Source organism: Nerophis ophidion, linkage group LG07, assembly GCF_033978795.1.
Source record: "Nerophis ophidion isolate RoL-2023_Sa linkage group LG07, RoL_Noph_v1.0, whole genome shotgun sequence".
In the NCBI taxonomy this organism is placed as follows: domain Eukaryota; kingdom Metazoa; phylum Chordata; class Actinopteri; order Syngnathiformes; family Syngnathidae; genus Nerophis; species Nerophis ophidion.
Window position 1 is genome coordinate 1,652,385 of NC_084617.1, and position 24,576 is coordinate 1,676,960.

Below are 24,576 nucleotides of genomic sequence, written 5' to 3' on the forward strand. Positions count from 1 at the left end.
ATTTAAAAAATAGAGGCAGCTCACTGGTAAGTGCTGCTATTTGAGCTATTTTTAGAACAGGCCAGCGGGCGACTCATCTGGTCCTTACGGGCGACCTGGTGCCTTTGAGCCCTGATCCAGTTAGTCAACAGGATTGCATACAAACCACAAAATTGATTTTAACTCGCTATATGACTCAGTGTATTCAACTAGTAAGAGGGAATAAAGTGAATAAACAGGAACTAGTTATCAGGTCGACAGAAAACAATAAAACGTTTTTTCTTAGCCAGCTAGCACTTAGCAGTATTAGCCAGCTAGCATTTAGCAGGATTATGTGCACCAGCTGTTGGGTTTGGGGGCAACTCCTTTGTTTTCTGTTCTTTTGTTAACATTGAAGGACAATTTGTAATATGTAAATAGTCCAAGGGGATTAACAAAAACTTGGAAGTAGCCATGTCTGGTGTTATTGTCTTTTTATGCTCGAAAATCTACTTACCGTTAATTGGAGTCGGTTGACTCTCTGCTGTGTAGTGCGCGTGCGCGTGAGTGACGATTACGTCATGCGCGCCTTCCTGCCTCAGGAGCGTGTGTGTGTGTGTGTGTGTGTGTGTGTGTGTGTGTGTGTGTGTGTGTGTGTGTGTGTGTGTGTGTGTGTGTGTGTGTGTGTGTGTGTGTGTGTGAGCAGCAGTCAGTCAGTCAGTCAGCGGCGGAGCAGCAGAGCGAGCAGACGTGACGGCGGACCCGAAAAAGCAAGCCCGCTGCGGGACACTTTTTGCACCTCCACCGCCCTTCTCCCTCGCTGACTTCCCCCGGAGTGCGAGCACTTTTGTCCGGCTTCGCGGCGCCGCTCTCCCCGCTATGGATCGTCACGCGGCCAGGACCGGACAACACACGCCGCGTCAAAAGTTCTGATCGTCAACAATTGGATCGTTGCAGAGAAGATTTGAGGGCATTTTTTGATTTTTTGTTTTTTGGAGTTTGTCTGCAAGCTGGTTGCTTCATGTGAGCACTGACATGTTCTCTCTCATGGGGTAAGTTTTCTGCAAGTTGGCTAACTTCATATTCATTGTGCTTAATACAAACCCCGTTTCCATATGAGTGGGGAAATTGTGTTAGATGTAAATATAAACAGAATACAATGATTTTGCAAATCCTTTTCAAGCCATATTCAGTTGAATATGCTACAAAGACAACATATTTGATGTTCAAACTGAGAATTTAGGGATTTTACCATCTACGGTCTGTAAAATCATCGAAAGGTTCAGAGAATCTGGAGAAATCACTGCACGTAAGCGATGATATTACGGACCTTTGACCCCTCAGGCGGTACTGCATCAAAAACCAACATCAGTGTGTAAAGGATATCACCACATGGGCTCAGGAACACTTCATAAAACCACTGTCAGTAACTACAGTTGGTCGCTATATCTGTAAGTGCAAGTTAAAACTCTACTATGCAAAGCCAAAGCCATTTATCAACAACACCCAGGAATGCCGCCGGCTTCGCTGGGCCCCGAGCTCATCTAAGATGGACTGATGCAAAGTACAAAAGTTTTCTGTGGTCTGACGAGTCCACATTTCAAATTATATTTGAAAACTGTGGAAGTGGTGTCCTCCGGAACAAAGAGGAAAATAACCATCTGAATTGTTGTAAGTTGAAAAGCCAGCATGTGTGATGGTATGGGGGTGTATTAGTGGCCAAGGCGTGGGTAACTTACACATCTGTGAAGGCACCATTAATGCTGAAAGGTACATACAGGTTTTGGAGCAACATATGTTGTCATCCAAGCAATGTTATCATGGACGCCCCTGCTTATTTCAGCAAGACAATGCCAAGCCACGTGTTACAACAGTGTGGCTTCGTAGTAAAAGAGTGCGGGTACTTTCCTGGCCCGCCTGCAGTCCATGGAAAATGTGCGGTGCATTGTGAAGCGTAAAATACTACAAGACCCCGGACTGTTGAAGGACTGAAGCTCTACATAAAACAAGAATGGGAAAGAATTCCACTTTCAAAGCTTCAACAATTAGTTTCCTCAGTTCCCGAACGTTTATTGAGTGTTGTTAAAAGAAAAGGTGATGTAACACAGTGGTGAACATGCCCTTTCCCAACTACTTTGGCACGTGTTGCAGCCATGAAATTCTAAGTTAATTATTATTTGCAAAAAAAAAACAAAGTTTATGAGTTCGAACATCAAATATGTTGTCTTTGTAGCATATTCAACTGAATATGGCTTGAAAAGGATTTGCAAATCATTGTATTCTGTTTATATTTACATCTAACACAATTTCCCAACTCATATGGAAACAGGGTTTGTAGTGTGTGTGTTCTTAGTTGCCAACAGCGTTAAACATTAGTAGCTGTCTTGTGATGGGAGGCTATGAGGAACATTAGTAGCGACCATGCATCATATGCTGTCTTGTGAGAGGGGGGGGTCCTTATTGTGCAGCCTGCTGTGCCCCCCCCCCCACCCTCTGACCTCTCCGACGTTGTTCATCCGTCAGTCTAAAGAAGCCATTGTATTGAAAGGATGTATTAATAAGACAAAAGCCCCCATTATCACCATCACTACTGGTTAAGTCTCCTGGGTCAGAGATGTCCTCCAGGTTGAACAATGGCGCTCCTAACACACTCCTGTGCACACACAGCCTCACTTCGCAAAAAAAAAAAACTACACTTTCCGCAGCAGTGAAGGTGTCGGCCAAATCACTTTGAGATAAGGCGGAGGAACTGGTGTTTATTGCCTTAGATAAAAATAAGCAATCCATCATCCGCTCTCCTGCGGTCCGTCGGCTCATTGGCTGCCGACGGGAGGAAATAAAAGCAAAGTTGTCCTCCAAGTCTGGGAGCGCTTGAAGGCATCAGTAAGACAACACAGCGGTGATAACATCACACCACAAGTGTTGAGGGGGAAACCTTCTATCCAGGGCGGGGGGCTCTGTCAGCGAGTGCACTGATGGCACACTTCCTCCAGTTTCTTTGACTTCTTCTGGATCTTGGGCAATCCCAGCGTGATGTGTCGAGAGCCGGAGTTCACGCGCCAAAACCTGGTCGGTCTCTCTGCCGTTTGGTGATGGCGAGGCTCATTCAAGCCGACGAAACACTGAGCGACTTCTTCTTTGTCCTTTTCTCTGCATCTTCTCAAACATAAAGCCCAAATTTGAACTCTAAAACTGCAGTCCTCACTCGTTTAACCCAGTGTTTTTCAAGACTACAGTGGCGGACGTGCGCAAATTTTCAGGACTTATGCAGATCCCAGATAATATGTCTACTAATGGGTGCATTTTTGCGGTCCTTATACAGACACCATAGTAATACTTGTATCTCTGACTAGGGTAGTCGTCATGGGTCGACAATCCATCAAGCGGTGCGGCTTCAAAGTCATACTAAAACATTTTGACAGATTTTGCCGAATGTAGTAATGTTCCATATTTTCAATAGAACATTTAAAGTTATGGGGTTCTTTACTGGCGTCATATTGCAGTCTACACGCATCTCTTATGTATGACCGCCATCTACTGGTCACACTTATCATTACACCATGTACCAAATACAATTGTTTCGAGGTCAATAAGCACAACCAGAATTATTCCGTACATTAGGCCAGTGTTTTTTAACCACTTCTGTGCCGTGAGATACAGTCTGGTGTGCCGTGGGAGATGATCTACTTTCACCTATTTGGGTTATAAATATTTTTTGCAGAGCAGTAATTATAGTCCCCAAATGATGTGTTGTTGTTGAGTGTCGGTGCTGTCTAGAGCTCGGCAGAGTAACCCTGTAATACTCTTCCATATCAGTAGGTGGCAGCAAGTAGCTAATTGCTTTGTAGATGTGGGAAACAGCGGGAGGCAGTGTGCAGGTAAAAAGGTGTCTAATGCTTAAACCAAAAATAAACAAAAGGTGAGTGACCCTAAGGAAAGGCATTGAAGCTTAGAGAAGGCTATGCAGATCGAAACTAAAACTGAACCAAACTTTTTATGCTGTGCATGAATGCACAAAGGTGAGCTTTGTTGGTGTTATTGATTTGCTGGAGTGCTAATCAGACATACTTGACTGCCAACTTATCAGTGCTAACATGCTATTTAGGCTAGCTGTATTTATTATATATTGCATCATTATGCCTCATTTGTAGCTATATTTGAGCTCATTTAATTTCCTTTACTTATGTCCTCAGTGTATTTAATTTGTCTCAGGACACATTATCTGTATGTAACATCGGCTACATTTATGATAGTTGTTTGTGTGCCATGTTGTTCCAGACCACAGCAAACGTTACCTTGCTCGCAAAGATTGTAATAAATCTATTAGAAGAAGACAGCCTGCAGTTTCCTTCAACTTGGACACACACATATTTACCTTTGGCCATTCTGAGCCACTCATTTCCAGGAGTTATCTCACCCTGTGAGAAGCCTCCATTTTACTAATGAGTTCCAATGTTGCAAAAATGTGTAGAATAAAAATGAACATTTCTGTCAACGATTTGCTTCAGCCTGTGATAGTAGGCTAATATAACTAATATAGACACTTACATCATGTGTTGACTTCATCATAACACTTATAGAAAAATGTTTAAAGTAATTTTGTTAGTAGGCTAATATAACTAATATAGACACTTACATCATGTGTTGTCTTCATTATAACACTTATATAAGATTTTTAAAGTCATTTTGATAGTAGGCTAATATAGACACTTACATCATGTGTTGTCTTCATTATAACACTTATATAAGACTTTTAAAGTCATTTTGATAGTAGGCTAATATAGACACTTACATCATGTGTTGTCTTCATTATAACACTTATATAAGACTTTTAAAGTCATTTTGATAGTAGGCCAATATAGACACTTGCATCATGTGTTGCCTTCATTATAACACTTATATAAGACTTTTAAAGTCATTTTGATAGTAGGCTAATATAGACACTTACATCATGTGTTGTCTTCATTATAACACTTATATAAGACTTTTAAAGTCATTTTGATAGTAGGCTAATATAGACACTTACATCATGTGTTGTCTTCATTATAACACTTATATAAGACTTTTAAAGTCATTTTGATAGTAGGCTAATATAGACACTTACATCATATGTTGTCTTCATTATAACACTTATATAAGACTTTTAAAGTCATTTTGATAGTAGGCTAATATAGACACTTACATCATATGTTGTCTTCATTATAACACTTATATAAGACTTTTAAAGTCATTTTGATAGTAGGCTAATATAGACACTTACATCATGTGTTGTCTTCATTATAACACTTATATAAGACTCTTAAAGTCATTTTGATAGTAGGCTAATATAGACACTTGCATCATGTGTTGTCTTCATTATAACACTTATAGAAAAATGTTTAAAGTCATTTTGATAGTAGGCTAATATAGACACTTACATCATGTGTTGTCTTCATTATAACACTTATATAAGACTTTTAAAGTCATTTTGATAGTAGGCCAATATAGACACTTGCATCATGTGTTGCCTTCATTATAACACTTATATAAGACTTTTAAAGTCATTTTGATAGTAGGCTAATATAGACACTTACATCATATGTTGTCTTCATTATAACACTTATATAAGACTTTTAAAGTCATTTTGATAGTAGGCTAATATAGACACTTACATCATGTGTTGTCTTCATTATAACACTTATATAAGACTCTTAAAGTCATTTTGATAGTAGGCTAATATAGACACTTGCATCATGTGTTGTCTTCATTATAACACTTATAGAAAAATGTTTAAAGTCATTTTGATAGTAGGCTAATATAGACACTTGCATCATGTGTTGTCTTCATTATAACACTTATAGAAAAATGTTTAAAGTAATTTGGATAGTAGGCTAATATAGACACTTACATCATGTGTTGCCTTCATTATAACACTTATATAAGACTTTTAAAGTCATTTTGATAGTAGGCTAATATAGACACTTACATCATGTGTTGCCTTCATTATAACACTTATATAAGACTTTTAAAGTCATTTTGATAGTAAGCTAATATAGACACTTACATCATGTGTTGCCTTCATTATAACACTTATATAAGACTTTTAAAGTCATTTTGATAGTAAGCTAATATAGCTAGTATAGACACCTACATAATGTGTTGTCTCTATTATAACACTTATATAAGACTTTTAAAGTCATTTTGATAGTAGGCTAATATAGACACTTACATCATGTTTTCTTAATCATAACACTTATATACGACTTTTAAAATCATTTTGATAGTAGGTTAATAGAGCTAATATAGACACTTACATCATGTGTTGTCTTCATTATAACACTTATATAAGACTTTTAAAGTCATTTTGATAGTAAGCTAATATAGCTAGTATAGACACCTACATAATGTGTTGTCTCTATTATAACACTTATATAAGACTTTTAAAGTCATTTTGATAGTAGGCTAATATAGACACTTACATCATGTGTTGTCTTCATTATAACACAATGTTTTTAAAGTCATTTTGATAGTAGGCTAATATATCTAATCTAGACACTTACATCACGTGTTGCCTTCATCATAACACTTATATAAGGCTTTTCATCTTTTGCAGCTCCAGACAGGATTCTTTTTTATTCTTTATTTTTGGTCCAAAATGGCTCTTTCAACATTTTGGGTTACCGACCCCCGCTTTAAACTAAGAAGCTATAGTTCGCCCAAACATAGATCTGTTCTACTGTACCCCATGAGTCTAGTTGTTGGACTCCAAATTAGAGGTGGGGGAAATAATAATTTTTTTGATTAATCGCAATTCTGACATGAACGATTAAAGAATCAATTAGTAAACGTCAATAATCAATTTATTGTAAATAATGTAACACAGACCTGCTCAGTGGTTAGAATGCCCGCCCCCAGATGGGCAGGTCGTGAGTACAATCCTAACCGTAATGGAATCGTGAGGTGCCCAAAGATTCCCACCTCTCCTCCAAATGTTGTACCTTGTACAGAACACATCCAGTCCCCAGCTTTAAAAGATAATAATACTAAAGCAGTATCTTTTCAGGGAACACCCTTTACATGAGCTTGTGCAACCTTGAATATCATTTTGTGTTACTGTGTCCTGTAGTGCTCGTTAACAATCTCCAACAAGTCCGAGTAGTTCAGTGACAGACGATTGCATCCCAGGTTCTCCACGTGGTGAGTTAATGGAGGTTTTATGCCAAAAAGAAGTTCTCTAAGTTACAAAAGCCGAGTGTGGAGAGTACAGAAGCTTGGACTTCTGCTCCATGGTGGCCCTCTAGGAGCTCGAGAGACCGAGGGCCCAAAACACAGAGCTCCTGCAGAGCCAGTCCAGAAAGCTACCCAGCGTCTAAGAACTCCTGTCAATCTTGGGGATTTCATTGAAGTACATAATCAGGCAATAAGGTTTTTCCCCTATGTGGACTTGAGCTGTTTTGCTGAAAGCTTGAAAAATGTGCTCCAGAGTTCAGGGTGTGAGCAGAACAGTATCTCGATTGGAAATTTGAATAGACGTCAAGAGTTAACAAGCAATCTGGATTCCGTTTGTCCGTACGTCTCGCATGTATGGAAAAATGTGCATTAATGAATCTTGGGAGTCTTTTAAAGTCTTTGAGCAACTATCCCAGTTACTAGCTCTTATACAGTATGGAAGACCTTGCCTGGGTTTGGGTGTTGTGTGACATGGTAATCAGACCTGAGTTGGGGGATTAGCATGAGAATTGGCGTCACATAAATCCTTCAAACAAATAAACAGTTGTTTAAGTGCAAGCGTGGGTAAATAAATGACAATTGAACAGCGGGAACTGGATTTGCGAGGGACTTCCCTTCTGGTCACGGGGGGGATTCAAATGTAGGGATGGGGATCGCGTGGGCGGTGTCGATCCCCCCCGCCCCACGAGGACGTTCAGGTTTCAGCCCAGGCCTGGGAGCGGTCCGCTAACAGGACGCAGTGAGGCGGCTTTTTCCTTTGAGAGGCTGACTCCTCTTTTGTTGGAGACACACACCACTTCATCCAACTGGATCGGAGGGCTGACAGAACCACCGTCAGATCACAAGAAGTCCACTGCCCGAGGTGTCAGTGGGAGAAGAGGAAGAGCGGACAACCTAGATGTTTATAGAGTGAGGTTGCTTTTCTGGTAATCTTCTGCAGGCTGCCATATGTTTTCTGACACTTCTGGTCGCTTTTGCCCCATCAGCCTGAAAATTGTGGGTGTGGCAGTCGGAGCAAAAAACAAAAAACTGTTCGCACAAGTCCCAACACATCACTGGCAGCCAATAAAAGGGAGTGTCGCCCATGAGAGAAATAAACATGGCCTCTTTTTTTATGTAGACAGACCCCCCCCCTCATCTACAAGGTGTCTTAGTCAATGAAAACTCCATTAGTCTCCTGTTACATTCCTTTTCCACTTCAGGGACTTGAACAAACTATCAGACCACCTCCCCCTCAACCCTTCTCCGTCACAAACTTCAACACAGCGTGACCAGGCGCCGACTCTTGTTGCGGCATGCCAGGGTGTCCTACGACTCCTGTCGCCTCTCATTCCTCAAGTCCACCCCCAAAAGACGGCCAGTCTGCCATTTTATGCCCCGTCCGCAGGACTATTTTTAAAGAACGTCTCAGGACTCTTTCATCCTCTCCGTTTCGGGTCAGGAAAAACCAGTGAGAACTCCAAGGCTTTCCAAAATTGTGTTGTCAGCGTTTGTCTGTCGACGGGGAAAACCAACGTTTTGTTTGGCTGCTCTTCCTTCACATGACGCTGCCGCTGTCTCAGTCCGTACGCACAGTTGATGTTTTTCTTTTACAATGTTTAAGAATAATACATCATTCTCCTCTTCCTTGATTGTTTCTTTTGCCAACATGACTTTCTTCTAGCCTCTGATTGGCTGAAATGTCAATTCATCCATGTTTATTTACCAGAAGTTATCTGAAACTATCGACTGGTTCCATTGCAGTTTCAATACAACATAATGGTCACTGGATAAGAACCCTGGATTATGTCCAATGGGACACATAAATAATGCAATTGTTGAGAGCGGAAGGGGTTGTTTTTCCTGTATTTGAAAGATGGTGGCTAAGATCGATTAAGTATTTATGAGCAAAAAGCATGATCTGTTAGAATTACAAGACTGTGCCCCAGCTTCATTCTTCAGCTTAGATGCAAGCAGTTTCTCGGCTAGGGATGTAACAATAAATGTAATTAATGATAAACCGTTGTGTTATGATTTACCATTTTAAATGTTGACATAATCAAGATAAATCAGCGGAATTTGACAAATTCATGTACCGACTATCGTTAACTTGCTAGCTGACTTCAATTCTAACACGATGACAAGACACATAAATGTTCTTCATTACAGACAACATACACAATCTAGACTTGTATAACTTATAGGGGTGTAACGGGACACAAACATTTCGGTTCGGTACGTACCTCAGTTTCGAGGTCAGGGTTCAGTTCATTTTCGGTACACTAAGAAAACAACAAAATATACTTTTTTTGTTTTTTTATTTACTAAGTTTGTAAACAATGGCTTGATCATTTTAACATTGGGAACACTATAATAATTCTGCCCACGTTAATCCACATTAAACTTCCTCAAGTTGTTGCTTTGATTAAATAAAATGACACAACCTTTCTTCTACATATAAAAAGTGCAACATTATACAGTTTCAAGTCAACTCATCATGCTTAATTTATTACAGCATTGGGGAAGTCTGTAGTTGATTTGTATTATGTAAATGTTATTTTAGTATCAACATGTGATAGCAGGGACCCTGCCATTCAAAACTAGGCTGCTACATTACTAATGGTTAATGTAACTATGGCTGAAAAAATAGTACAATAGCAATAGGAGAGACTATTCATCCCTGAACACCATGGAGTTCATGTAGGTTTAATGATGCACTTACATTATTATATACACTATCAGAGACAGAAACTCTTCACTTAATGTCCTTTTTTGCTGCTTCAACACACCTCAATCAACACCGTCCGCAACACACACACCGCAAAATGAGGTAACATTATGCTAAAAGCTAACTAGCCTTCACCTCAAGCCAGGACTGCGAGTGAGCTGAGCTGCAGTTTGTTTCTAGAAGGTCAACAGGCTCATAGTGATGTTAAGAAAGTAGTTGACTTGGAAGTTTAGTATAATTTGGGGAGAGTCCTCTGCTCCCCTGCTAAAGACCTATCTGCTTGACGCTGAAGCGCTGACGACATGCGCTCTGAATCCGCACTGCTGATTGGCTTGTTACCGCTACGGTTGTAACCAATCAGATGTTTGTGTGGGAGGGACAATGCTAGGTGCTGTGTACAGACAGACATGAAGGCAGAACGGAGCGGAGCAGCTTGTTAAGACTTTAGCATAGGCGGCTACTTCATATGTTCCTGTGGAACTCGTACGGTACTCCTCCGCACCGAACCGGAACCCCCGTACCGAAACGGTTCAATACAAATACACGTACCGTTACACCCCTACTAACTAACTAACATTACATTTGGAAAAACTGAAAAAAGATATATAACTTCTACTAAAAAGTATTTTGTGTCCATTTGATTTATTTACTTTGTTTAAAATAAAACCTGGTTGAAATTTTTCAAAATGTGTATAAGTACAGTATTAGTCGGACTATAAGGCGCACTGAAAATCCTTTCATTTTCTCAAAACTCTTATTTGGTACATAGTGAAATGATAAGTGTGACCAGTAGATGGCAGTCACACATAAGAGATATGTGTATACTGCAATATGACTCAATTAAACGACACCAACATTTTATATGTTCCATTGAAAATGTAGAACGTTACGCACAATGCTCAAAAATCTATCAAAATGTTTTAGTATGACTTTGGTAAGCTATGAAGCCACACCACTTGATGGATTGTACTGTGCTTCAACATAGGAGTATTATTATAGTGTGTGTAAAAGGTAAGACATTATCTGGCGTGTTGTTCCCAATATTATGCCAAAACAACTTTTCTTACCTTCTGGTACCTGCTGATCTGTATTTGGGATCTGCATACCTTGGGTGAATAACATAAGGTCACTACACCGGTATGTTTTAGTGCTTTCATGGTGAGTTTACTGACAGATATAAGTAAGAACTTTACACTACTTTATATTAGTAATGGCAACAGTGGAGGATGAATGTCACATAACAAGGAGATAGAGAAAACTACGGTGTCACCATGGACTACCAAGGCGGATTTTTTAGGAATTATGCAGATCCCAAATACAGATCAGCAGGTACCAGAAGGTAAGAAAAGTTGTTTTTGCATAATATTGAGAAACATAACACCAGATAATGTCTTGCCTTATACACATAACATAATAATAATACTACTATGTTGAAGCACGAGTCATGTGAAGCTCCCACAATCCATCAAGCGGTGTGGCTTCTTAGCTTACCAAAGCCGTACTAAAACATTTTGACGGATTGTGTGTAACGTTCTATATTTTCAATGGAACATATAAAATGTTGGTGTTGTTTACTTGAGTCATATTGCAGTCTACACATATCTCTTATGTGTGACTGCCATCTACTGGTCACACTTATTATTAAACTAATGTCCCAAATAAAATACCTTTTGAGGTCGGTAAGCACAACCCGAATTATTCTGTACATTAGGCACACCGGGTTAGCTACAAGGCGCACTGTTGATGTTTTAAAAAAAGGATTGAAAGTGCGCCTTTTAGTCTGAAAATGCGGCAATAGCAAATCTCCTTGCAGCAGAGTGGATATCCTCCTGAGAACCAGCGTCCACCGCAGTGGACATTTGTTTCTCGTCTATTTCTTTTGTCAGAGTTACACATTTCAAAAAATAATAATTATAATAAAAAAAAAGCCATCCTTGATTTGTTAGACAGTCGGCGGCACTTCAGTGGTCAACTTTGACGGAGAATTGGCCAGCGTGTGCCCAGGTCTTGGATATTTAGCACGGAGCCCATCATATAAATGTCAGCTTCAGGTTCCTGCTGCGGTTTTTGGACGGGACTGACGGAGCTTTGCAGGCCTTCACTCCGAGGTTGCAGTGAGTGATGTATGAGCTGGAAAGGAGGAAGTCTTCATGGCCGTGCTGGCATGCTTTCTCTGACTTGTGATGCTGTCAGCAGGTGTGCATGAGGAGTCTGTCAGCAGGTGTGCATGAGGAGTCTGTCAGCAGGTGTGCATGAGGAGTCTGTCAGCAGGTGTGCATGAGGAGTCTGTCAGCAGGTGTGCATGAGGAGTCTGTCAGCAGGTGTGCATGAGGAGTCTGTCAACAGGTGTGCATGAGGAGTCTGTCAGCAGGTGTGCATGAGGAGTCTGTCAGCAGGTGTGCATGAGGAGTCTGTCAGCAGGTGTGCATGAGGAGTCTGTCAGCAGGTGTGCATGAGGAGTCTGTCCGCAGGTGTGCATGAGGAGTCTGTCAGCAGGTGTGCATGAGGAGTCTGTCAGCAGGTGTGCATGAGGAGTCTGTCAGCAGGTGTGCATGAGGAGTCTGTCCGCAGGTGTGCATGAGGAGTCTGTCAGCAGGTGTGCATGAGGAGTCTTGTCAGCAGGTGTGCATGAGGAGTCTGTCAGCAGGTGTGCATGAGGATTCTGTCAGCAGGTGTGCATGAGGAGTCTGTCACCAGGTGTGCATGAGGAGTCTGTCAGCAGGTGTGCATGAGGAGTCTGTCACCAGGTGTGCATGAGGAGTCTGTCAGCAGGTGTGCATGAGGAGTCTGTCAGCAGGTGTGCATGAGGAGTCTGTCAGCAGGTGTGCATGAGGAGTCTGTCAGCAGGTGTGCATGAGGAGTCTGTCAGCAGGTGTGCATGAGGAGTCTGTCACCAGGTGTGCATGAGGAGTCTGTCAGCAGGTGTGCATGAGGAGTCTGTCAGCAGGTGTGCATGAGGAGTCTGTCAGCAGGTGTGCATGAGGAGTCTGTCAGCAGGTGTGCATGAGGAGTCTGTCAGCAGGTGTGCATGAGGAGTCTGTCAGCAGGTGTGCATGAGGAGTCTGTCAGCAGGTGTGCATGAGGAGTCTGTCAGCAGGTGTGCATGAGGAGTCTGTCAGCAGGTGTGCATGAGGAGTCTGTCAGCAGGTGTGCATGAGGAGTCTGTCAGCAGGTGTGCATGAGGAGTCTGTCAGCAGGTGTGCATGAGGAGTCTGTCAGCAGGTGTGCATGAGGAGTCTGTCAGCAGGTGTGCATGAGGAGTCTGTCAGCAGGTGTGCATGAGGAGTCTGTCAGCAGGTGTGCATGAGGAGTCTGTCAGCAGGTGTGCATGAGGAGTCTGTCAGCAGGTGTGCATGAGGAGTCTGTCAGCAGGTGTGCATGAGGAGTCTGTCAGCAGGTGTGCATGAGGAGTCTGTCAGCAGGTGTGCATGAGGAGTCTGTCAGCAGGTGTGCATGAGGAGTCTGTCAGCAGGTGTGCATGAGGAGTCTGTCAGCAGGTGTGCATGAGGAGTCTGTCACCAGGTGTGCATGAGGAGTCTGTCAGCAGGTGTGCATGAGGAGTCTGTCAGCAGGTGTGCATGAGGAGTCTGTCCGCAGGTGTGCATGAGGAGTCTGTCAGCAGGTGTGCATGAGGAGTCTGTCAGCAGGTGTGCATGAGGAGTCTGTCAGCAGGTGTGCATGAGGAGTCTGTCAGCAGGTGTGCATGAGGAGTCTGTCAGCAGGTGTGCATGAGGAGTCTGTCAGCAGGTGTGCATGAGGAGTCTGTCACCAGGTGTGCATGAGGATGAAAGAGACCCCCGATACTTTTACCAAGGTGCAGACTTTCTTTTCCAATCAGCATTGTTTGTGCAGCTGTGGTACTCAGAGAATAGAATAGAAAGTACTTTATTGATCCCTGGGGGAAAGTCAGCACCACAGTTCGCTCACAATAGACAATAATGATGATAAATAATATATAATATATGTATAATATATGAATAGTATAAATAGATTCTACATTTAGGTGCAGTCAAGAAGGAACATATATGCATTATACAGTCTGAAGGACCTCCTGCGTCTTTACACCAGACCTGGAAATAAAACCACCCGCGGACCACATGCGGATCATTAAGATCTTCAACCGGCCCACTAAATGTTCTACATCATTTTTTTTAGACCTTTAACATCAAAAGTGTATTTTTCCATTTTCATAGTCTTTGGTATGACTCGGCCGGGGTTTGAACTCACAACCTACTAGGGGTGTAACAGTACACAAACATTTCGGTTCAGTACGTACCTCGGTTTAGAGGTCACGGTTCGGTTCATTTTTAGTACAGAAAGAAAACAACAAAATATATATTTTTTTGGTTATTTATTTACCAAATTTGCAAAATCTTCCACCCAAAATATTTTTCTCAGTGGAATATTTGATGTGAAGTAATGGGAACCTTGGAGAGGTCAATAATTCATAATAACATTGATTTTGATTCAATGCGTGGGTTCCCTCCGGGTACTCTGGCTTCCTCCCACCTCCAAAGACATGCACCTGGGGATAGGCCCCTCCCACCTCCCAAGACATACACCTGGGGATAGGCCCCTCCCACCTCCCAAGACATACACCTGGGGATAGGCCCCTCCCACCTGCAAAGACATGCACCTGTGGATAGGCCCCTCCCACCTCCAAAGACATGCACCTGGGGATAGGCCCCTCCCACCTCCAAAGACATGCACCTGTGGATAGGCCCCTCCCACCTCCAAAGACATGCACCTGGGGATAGGCCCCTCCCACCTCCAAAGACATGCACCTGGGGATAGGCCCCTCCCACTTCCAAAGACATGCACCTGGGGATAGGCCCCTCCCACCTCCAAAGACATGCACCTGGGGATAGGCCCCTCCCACCTCCAAAGACATGCACCTGGGGATAGGCCCCTCCCACCTCCAAAGACATGCACCTGGGGATAGGCCCCTCCCACCTCCAAAGACATGCACCTGGGGATAGGCCCCTCCCACCTCCAAAGACATGCACCTGGGGATAGGCCCCTCCCACCTCCAAAGACATGCACCTGGGGATAGGCCCCTCCCACCTCCAAAGACATGCACCTGGGGATAGGCCCCTCCCACCTCCAAAGACATGCACCTGGGGATAGGCCCCTCCCACCTCCAAAGACATGCACCTGGGGATAGGCCCCTCCCACCTCCAAAGACATACACCTGGGGATAGGCCCCTCCCACCTCCAAAGACATGCACCTGGGGATAGGCCCCTCCCACCTCCAAAGACATGCACCTGGGGATAGGCCCCTCCCACCTCCAAAGACATGCACCTGGGGATAGGCCCCTCCCACCTCCAAAGACATGCACCTGGGGATAGGTTGATTGGCAACACTAAATGGTCCCTAGTGTGTGAATGTTGTCTATCTGTGTTGGCCCTGTGATGAGGTGGCGACTTGTCCAGGCTGTACCCTGCCTTCCGCCCGATTGTAGCTGAGATAGGCGCCAGCGCCCCCCGCAACCCCGAAAGGGAATAAGCGGTAGAAAATGGATGGATGGATGGATTATGTTTTGAGTAATGACAGTTTGAAAGAAAAATAAACAGCTTTGTTTTATTCGTCAACGTTGCAACTTTTTCTAAATGACATTTAACCTTCAAGCTTTTTTATTTCACTTTTGTTAGGTTTTTGTTTATTTTGGTAGTATTTTTAGAATGTGCCGTGGGCCTTTAAAACATGAGCTGTGGGCCCCAAATGACCTCCAGGGCACACTTTTGACACCCCTGCTTTAGATCATGGGTGTCAAACTCTGGCCCGTGGGACAAATTTGGCCCACTGTCTAATTTATTGTGGCCCTTGAGGCAATATCAGATGAACATTAGAGCTGGCCCGCCCGTATTACAACACCACATTCACCACTAACACTCATACTTACCAACCCTCCCGATTTTCCCGGGAGACTCCCGAATTTCAGTGCCCTTGCCGAAAATCACCCGGGGCAACCATTCTCCCCAATTTCTCTCGATTTCCAGCCAAACAACATCATTGGGGAGCGTCCTTAAAGGCACCGCATTCAACGTCCTCTACAACCTGTCATCCCGTCCGCTTTTCCTCCATACAAACATACTATATGCAGACTTTACACACAAACAAGTGAATGCAAGGCATACTTGGTCAACAGCCATACAGGTCACACTGAGGGTGGCCGTATAAACAACTTTAACACTGTTACAAATATGTGTACAAATATGTTCTCGCCCGGAAAAAAAAAAAGGGTGGAGTGCCATCTCCGGGTTGGGGAGGAGACCCTGCCCCAAGTGGAGGAGTTCTAGTACCTCGGAGTCTTGTTCACGAGTGAGGGAAGAGTGGATCGTGAGATCGACAGGCGGATCGGTGCGGCGTCTTCAGTAATGCGGACGTTGTACCGATCCGTTTTGGTGAAGAAGGAGCTGAGCCGGAAGGCAAAGCTCTCAATTTACCGGTCGATCTACGTTCCCATCCTCACCTATGGTCATGAGCTTTGGGTCATGACTGAAAGGATAAGATCACGGGTAGAAGCGGCCCAAATGAGTTTGGGTCTCTCCCTTAGAGATAGGGTGAGAAGCTCTGCCATCCGGGAGGAACTCAAAGTAAAGCCGCTGCTCCTCCACATGGAGAGGAGCCAGATGAGGTGGTTCGGGCATCTGGTCAGGATGCCACCCGAACGCCTCCCTAGGGAGGTGTTTAGGGCACGTCCAGTCGGTAGGAGGCCACGGGGAAGACCCAGGACACGTTGGGAAGACTATGTCTCCCGGCTGGCCTGGGAACGCCTCGGGATCCCCCGGGAGGAGCTAGACGAAGTGGCTGGGGAGAGGGAAGTTTGGGCTTTCCTGCTTAGGCTGCTGCCCCCGCGACCCGACCTCGGATAAGCGGAAGATGATGGATGGATGGATGGATGGACAAATATGCGCCACACTGTGAACCCACACCAAACAAGAATGACAACCACATTTAGGGAGAACATCAGCACTGTAACCCAACATAAACACAACAGAACAAATACCCAGAAACCCTTGCAGCACTAACTCTTCCGGCATGCTACAATATTTGAAAATCTATTTTGTATGTCACTATAAAGTTATACAAGCGTCGCTCCTTCAATATTGAATGCAAAACATGTTTGTGTCGGAGTTATTTGGTGACAAACCCCAAGATGCAGGCATGGAATGTGATAACAGATTTAATGAAATACTAAGACAAAAACAAAACCAAAAGGGTACAAACAAAAAGCGTGCACATGGGCGGATATAACAAACTAAGGGCTATGAACAAACTAATCGGAAGCAGGGCACAAAAAACAGTAAGCTACAAAACATCTACCAAATATAGCTTAGCGCTACGCTGCATTCACACGAGCAGTAGGAATGACAAGTAGAAATGATATTGACACGACAGGAGAGACACGTGACAACAATGATCCAGCACTGACTGGAAGACAAAGTGGGTACAAATAGGAGCGGGCTGATTGACATCAGGTGTGGCCAGGTGCCAATCAGCCGCAGATGAGGTGACAACAGCACACAGGGAGACAAACAGGAAGCTGAACCAAAATAAGAGCACTTGACAGGAACTAAAGACAGGAGATACTAAACAGAGGAAACAAAAACAAATGCCGAGGAAAAAACTAAAACTGTGAGGGGAAAGCCTGACAGTTTGGTTCTGTATTAAAAGGTTAATTCGTCCAACCTTGGCCCGCGCCTTTGTTCAGTTTAAAATTTTGTCCCACTCTGTATTTGAGTTTGACACCCCTGCTTCAGATAAGAAAAAATGAAATCTGATAAATCTATGGGTAAAAATCAGAGCCTGGCAACACATGCACGTTTATCATAACTCTCTCGCTCTCTTCCCCTCCCTCACCAATGCTGCTGCACACCTTCACAACTTCTTTTGTTTTTAACCTTCTGAACTCTGAAAGTACATTGAAAATACACGCAAACCTAACTTAAAATGACATTTGAGGCATTTAAGGAATTCCACCCGGACAGCCCCACAAAAGAGGACATATCCGGTGAAAAGAGGAGGTGTGGTCAGTCTATTGTAGCTCGGTCACTGCTAGCATGTTGTTTTTTTGATTGATTGAAACTTTTATTAGTAGATTGCACAGTACAGTACAAATTCTGTACAATTGACCACTAAATTGTAACACCTCAATAAGTTTTTCAACTTGTTAACCACGTTAATCAATTCATGTTGCCTCGGTGCGCATTGTTTACACAACATGTGTAAACAACTACTTAATATGTCCATGTGGAACTGGTTCGGTACGCCTACGAACCGAACAGAAACTCCTGTACCGAATGGAGCGAATTTTAGCGATATTACGGAGATGAAAGAAGGCTGTTTTAGTAACGCTTTTAATATGTGCCTCAAAGGAGAGAGTTGGGTGGAAGATAATACCCAGATTCTTTACAGAGTCGCCTTGTTTAATTGTTTGGTTGTCAAATGTTAGAGTTGTATTATTAAATAGAGGTCTGTGTCTAGCAGGACCGATAATCAGCATTTCCGTTTTTTTGGCGTTGAGTTGCAAAAAGTTAGCGGACATCCATTGTTTAATTTCATTAAGACACGCCTCCAACTGACTACAATCCGGCGTGTTGGTGAGCTTTAGGGGCATGTAGAGTTGGGTGTCATCAGCATAACAGTGAAAGCTAACACCGTATGATGTCACCTAGCGGCAGCATGTAGATGCTGAAGAGTGCAGGGCCAAGGACCGAACCCTGGGGTACTCCACACGTTACCTTAACATAGTCCGAGGTCACATTGTTATGTTAGGGGTGTAACAGTACGTGTATTTCTACCGAGGATGTTGTAGTGGTTTGTGCAGCCCTTTGAGACACTGGTGATTTAGGGCTATACAAGTAAACATTGATTGATTGATTGATATGTGTGTGTGTGTGTGTGTGTGTGTGTGTGTGTGTGTGTGTGTATTCCTTGCACACAAATTTGTCTGCGTGAGCACGATGTTATAAATGAGAAAATGTATATTTAGACAATATGATTTTCCTGTGCAGCTAGGAGACCCAGAGAGTAACAAGCGGTAGAAAATGGATTAAAAAGAACAAATTTTAAAAATATTATTATTTTTTTAAACTCGGAACTTCCAGTGGGCCGGATTTTGTTCGCCGGTGTCCTGCACCCAGCCTGCAGGCCGCAGTTTGGGGACCCCTGCTGTACGGCTTACTAAATCGTACATTTTTCTTGCGGCATCCGGGCTGGATGTTGGACAATGTTATTGTGAGACACTTTCAAGTTATAAATTCCAAATGTCGCCTTGGCAGGTCAGCGGATGAATCATTTTCCTGCCATAAAAGCTGTGATGAGTCATGACTCTCCATGAGAAAGAGATGACATCATGAGAGATATCTAAGACATCAACTCTGGACGATCTCCCTCGGCAACCATGTGGTTTTCCCCCCCATAACTGTTTGCTTGGAGAGTCTGGACCTGGAACGTGAGGATGGATGGATGTTCCTGCATCCATCCATGATGCTTTCATGTTCCATGACGTCTCCCTCCCACGTCTTTTTGGATTTGCCTGCAGAGGCGTCAGCAGGACAAGCGTGAAGGTTTGCAGAACCCCTGGCGTCACTAACTAACTAACATGAGAAGGGGGGGAATTGTGGAGGGGGCGATAGGGTCCTAAAAACTCAGTGGTCTAGTCCAGTGGTTTGCAACCTCTTTTCATCTTTTTTTAATACAAGTACCCCCTAATCAGAGCAAAGCATTTTTGGTTGAAAAAAAGAGATAAAGAAGTAAAATACAGCACTATGTCATCACTTTCTGATTTATTAAATTGTATAACAGTGCAAAATATTGCTCATTTGTAGTGGTCTTTCTTGAACTATTTGGAAAAAAAGATATAAAAATAACTAAAAACTTGTTAAAAAAATATACAAGTGATTCAATTATAAATGCAGATTTCTCCACATAGAAGTAATCATCAACTTAAAGTGTCCTCTTTGGGGATTGTAATAGAGATCCATCTGGATTCATCAACTTACTTATAAACAAGAAATCTTTAGCATCAAGTGAATTGTGAAGTGAATTATATTTATATAGCGCTTTTCTCTAGTGACTCAAAGCGCTTTACATAGTGAAACCCAATATCTAAGTTCCATTTAAAGCAGTGTGGGTGGCACTGGGAGCAGGTGGGTCAAGTGTCTTGCCCAAGGACACAACGGCAGTGACTAGGGTGGTGGAAGCGGGAATTGAACCTGCAACCCTCAAGTTGCTGGCACGGCCGCTCTACCAACCGAGCTATGTCAATATTTGTAGAACATGTCCACAAAAAATCTAGCTGTCAACACTGAATATTGCATTGTTGTATTTCTTTTCACACTTTATGAACTTACATTCATATTTTGTTGAAGTATTATTCAATAAATATATTTATAAAGGATTTTTGAATTTTTAGAATATTTTTAAAAAGTCTCACGTACCCCTTGGCATACCTTCAAGTCCCCCCAGGGGTACGTGTACCCCCATTTGAGAACCACTAGACTCTGGTGGTTAGTGTCCGCCCTGAGATGGCTAGGTTGTGAGTTCAAACCCGGGCTGAGTCAAACCAAAGACTACAAAAATGGGAGCCATGACCTCCCTGCTTGGCACTCAGCATCAAGGCTTGGAATTGGGGGTTATCCAACCATCCATTTTCTACCGCTTATTCCTTTTTTGGGGTGGCGGGGGGCGCTGGTGCTTATCTCAGCTACAATCGGGCAGAAGGCGGGGTACACCCTGGACAAGTCGCCACCTCATGGTTAAATAAACCAAAAATATTCCCGGCCGCTGCTGCTCACTGCTCCCCTCACCTCCCAGGGGGTGAAAAACACTGCAAAAACTGAAATCTAAGTAAGATGAAATATCTGAAATGAGGTTGATATTATCTTATTTTCTGTCTGAAAAGATCATTCTTCTCACTGAGCAGATTTTATGTTAGTGTTTTACTTGTTTTAAGTGTTTTGCTCCTAAATGATCTCAGTAAAATATTACAGCTTGTTGCTGAGACTTTGATTGATTGAGACTTTTATTAGTAGATTGCACAGTACAGTACATATTTTATTAGTAGATTGCACAGTACAGTACACATATTTTATTAGTAGATTGCACAGTACAGTACATATTATTAGTAGATTGCACAGTACAGTACATATTTTATTAGTAGATTGCACAGTACAGTACATATTTTATTAGTAGATTGCACAGTACAGTACATATTTTATTAATAGATTGCACAGTACAGTACATATTTTATTAGTAGATTGCACAGTACAGTACATATTTTATTAGTAGATTGCACAGTACAGTACATATTTTATTAGTAGATTGCACAGTACAGTACATATTTTATTAGTAGATTGCACAGTACAGTACATATTTTATTAGTAGATTGCACAGTACAGTACATATTTTATTAGTAGATTGCACAGTACAGTACATATTTTATTAGTAGATTGCACAGTACAGTACATATTATTAGTAGATTGCACAGTACAGTACATATTATTAGTAGATTGCACAGTACAGTACATATTATTAGTAGATTGCACAGTACAGTACATATTATTAGTAGATTGCACAGTACAGTACATATTATTAGTAGATTGCACAGTACAGTACATATTATTAGTAGATTGCACAGTACAGTACATATTCCCTACAATTGACCACTAAATGCTAACACCCCAATAAGTTTTTCAACGTAATTTGATGATCTATGTTGAGTAAAACTTGCTTCAAACTATTTTTGTCCAAATGTCCAAAACCCGGCCATCAATGGTGCACAGGAAGGCGGGAAAAGGCGGCCAAAATGGTGAAAAGTCCTTATTTTGTCCAAAATACCTCTCCGGTGCTCAGTTCCAGTCCCGGGATGTTAAAAATGTCCAAAATGCACCCAGCAATGTCCCACAGGAAGGCGGGGAGGAAAGTGAGAAAAGTCGGCAAAAGTCCCCAAAAGTGTTGAAAATACTTACCCAGGTTCTAGTCCCACATGGAGGGCCACAAGTCTTAAGACTTGAGGCACTCCAACCTGGGTGTGATTTTTTTGAACATTTTACCCAGTTTTCTCACTTAGCTCGGTTGGTAGAGTGGCCGTGCCAGCAACTTGAGGGTTGCAGGTTCGATCCCCGCTTTTGCCATCCTAGTCACAGCTGTTGTGTCCTTGGGCAAGACACTTGACCCACCTGCTCCCAGTGCCACCCACACTGCTTTAAATGGAACTTAGATATTGGGTTTCACTATGTAAAGCGCTTTGAGTCACTTGAGAAAAGCGCTATATAAATATAATTCACTTCACTTTTCTGCCTGCCTCCCTTTGGAACTTAGCTGGGCACGTTTTGGACATTTTGGGCGTCCCGGCCCGCGGTGGGACTTGTGAGACTGGGACCTGGGTAAGTATTTTCAACATTTTTGGGACTTTAGCCGACTTTTCCAACTTTTATCTATTGGCAGATAGTTTTTCTTAGTTGTGGGGCGGCATAGCTCGGTTGGTAGAGCGGCCGTGCCAGCAACTTGAGGGTTGCAGGTTCGATTCCTGCTTGTGCCATCCTAGTCACTGCCGTTGTGTCCTTGGGCAAGACACTTGACCCACCTGCTCCCAGTGCCACCCACACTGCTTTAAATGTAACTTAGATATTGGCTTTCACTATGTAAAGCGCTTTGAGTCACTAGAGAAAAGCGCTATATAAATATAATTCACTTCACTTCAAATAAAATACCACGCATTTTCGTATTTTTGTTTCTTGTTTTTGAACACTGACTTTTTGCAGTGATTAACGGGGATGGGTTGACAACTTCTACCACACCTATTGTGTGTGTGTGTGTGTGTGTGTGTGTGTGTGTGTGTGTGTGTGTGTGTGTGTGTGTGTGTGTGTGTGTGTGTGTGTGTGTGTGTGTGTGTGTGTGTGTGTGTGTGTGTCATTGCTACATTAACTTGAATTTAAAGGCCTCCTGAAAGCCACAGTGGAAGTAGTGTCAAAGTGCTCAGAGTACCTTAAAGGTAGAAAAGTGCTATACGAGTATAACCCGTTTGCCATTTATTTTGGATCCGGCAGCATCCGACACAAAGATGAATTGGATTTTTTTTAATTCATGATCTGGATTGAAATAGTTTTTGTCATGCAAAAATTACTTTGTAATTTGCATAACTTTAAAGCCACTACTAGCGACTACGCAGTCTGATAGTTTATATATCAATGATGAAATATTAACATTACCATGAATTGATGAAGGTGGACCCCGACTTAAACAAGTTGAAAAACTTATTGGCGTGTTACCATTTAGTGGTCAATTGTACAGAATATGTACTGTACTGTGCAATCTACTAATAAAATATGTACTGTACTGTGCAATCTACTAATAAAGGTTTCAATCAATCAATGCAACACATGCCAATACGGCCTTTTTAGTTTACTAAATTGTAATTTTAAATTTCACGCGGAAGTATCCTGCTGAAAAGTCTCGGTATGATGACGTGTGCGCATGACGTCACGCATTGTAGAGGACATTTTGTTCCAGCATCGTTCCCAGCTATTAAGTCGTCGGTTTTCATCGCATAATTCCACAGTATTCTGGACATCTGTGTTGCTGAATCTTTTGCAATTTGTTCAATGAATAATGGAGACGTCAAAGAAGAAAGCTGTAGGTGGGAAGCGGTGTATTGCGGCCGGCTTTAGCAACACAAACACAGCCGGTGTTTCATTGTTTACATTCCCGAAATATAAAAGTCAAGTTTTACTATGGAACAGAGCGGTCACGCGAACACGGTTGGATTGGACCACACACACAAAGTACAGTGTATTATGCAGCGATCATTTCGAAATATTGTGTTTCGAAGAGGGTCCCTAGCAAAGGGCAGAGATGGGCATCGCCACCACCCGTCGACTGGTGCTGAAGAAAGGTGTGGAGCTTACCTTCAGGTTGTACAGGTACGATCATATAATCTCACTAAAACACTAGTAACACAATAAGCAGATAAGGGATTTTCCCGAATTATCCTAGTAAATTTGTCTAATAACATCTGAATCACTCTGCCGTCAATTTTTTTTTTTTTTTTCTAGTCCTTCACTCCCACTTTCCTCATCCACAAATCTTTCATCCTCGCTCAAATTAATGGGGAAATCGTCGCTTTCTCGGTCCGAATCGCTCTCGCTGCTGGTGGCCATGATTGTAAACAATGTTCAGATGTGAGGAGCTCCACAACCCGTGACGTCACGCGCACATCGTCTGCTACTTCCGGTACAGGCAAGGCTTTTTTATTAGCGACCAAAAGTTGCCAACTTTATCGTGGATGTTCTCTACTAAATCTTTTCAGCAAAAATATGGTGAAAAGATGAAGTATGACACATAGAATGGAGCTGCTATCCCCGTTTAAATAAGAACATCTCATTTCAGTAGGACTTTAACTAAAAAGAAGGTAGAAAGCCTCCGTGAGGACCTGAACAAGGACGGTAGAAACTGAAACCTGAATCTTTTTGTGGTTTCTGCAGGCCAGCTCGACCTGACCTCACTTCCTTATTGCCTCACCACCTGCACGTACACTTCCTGCTGCTGAAAAAAATGACAAAAAACTACCTGGCAAGCAAAATTTGAATGACGGGTCCATTTTTGTTCTGTCTTTCAACGTCAATCATTGAAGCCCGACTCAGATATCAAGTCTTTTTATGAAGAAATAGTTCTCTAGAAAGGCCAGAAGAAAGTA

The 24,576-nt window shown here is 42.6% G+C and overlaps 1 protein-coding gene across 1 annotated transcript in view; it reads left to right on the plus strand.

Moving 5' to 3' along the window:
- Positions 1-627: 627 nt before the first annotated feature.
- Positions 628-24,576, plus strand: part of s1pr2 (sphingosine-1-phosphate receptor 2) — a 61,951-nt gene continuing 38,002 nt past the window's right edge. Inside the window, exon 1 of the mRNA XM_061905141.1 lies at positions 628-1,010. The gene's annotated coding sequence lies outside the window, so the exon portion shown is untranslated. The remainder of the gene's footprint in view (positions 1,011-24,576) is intronic.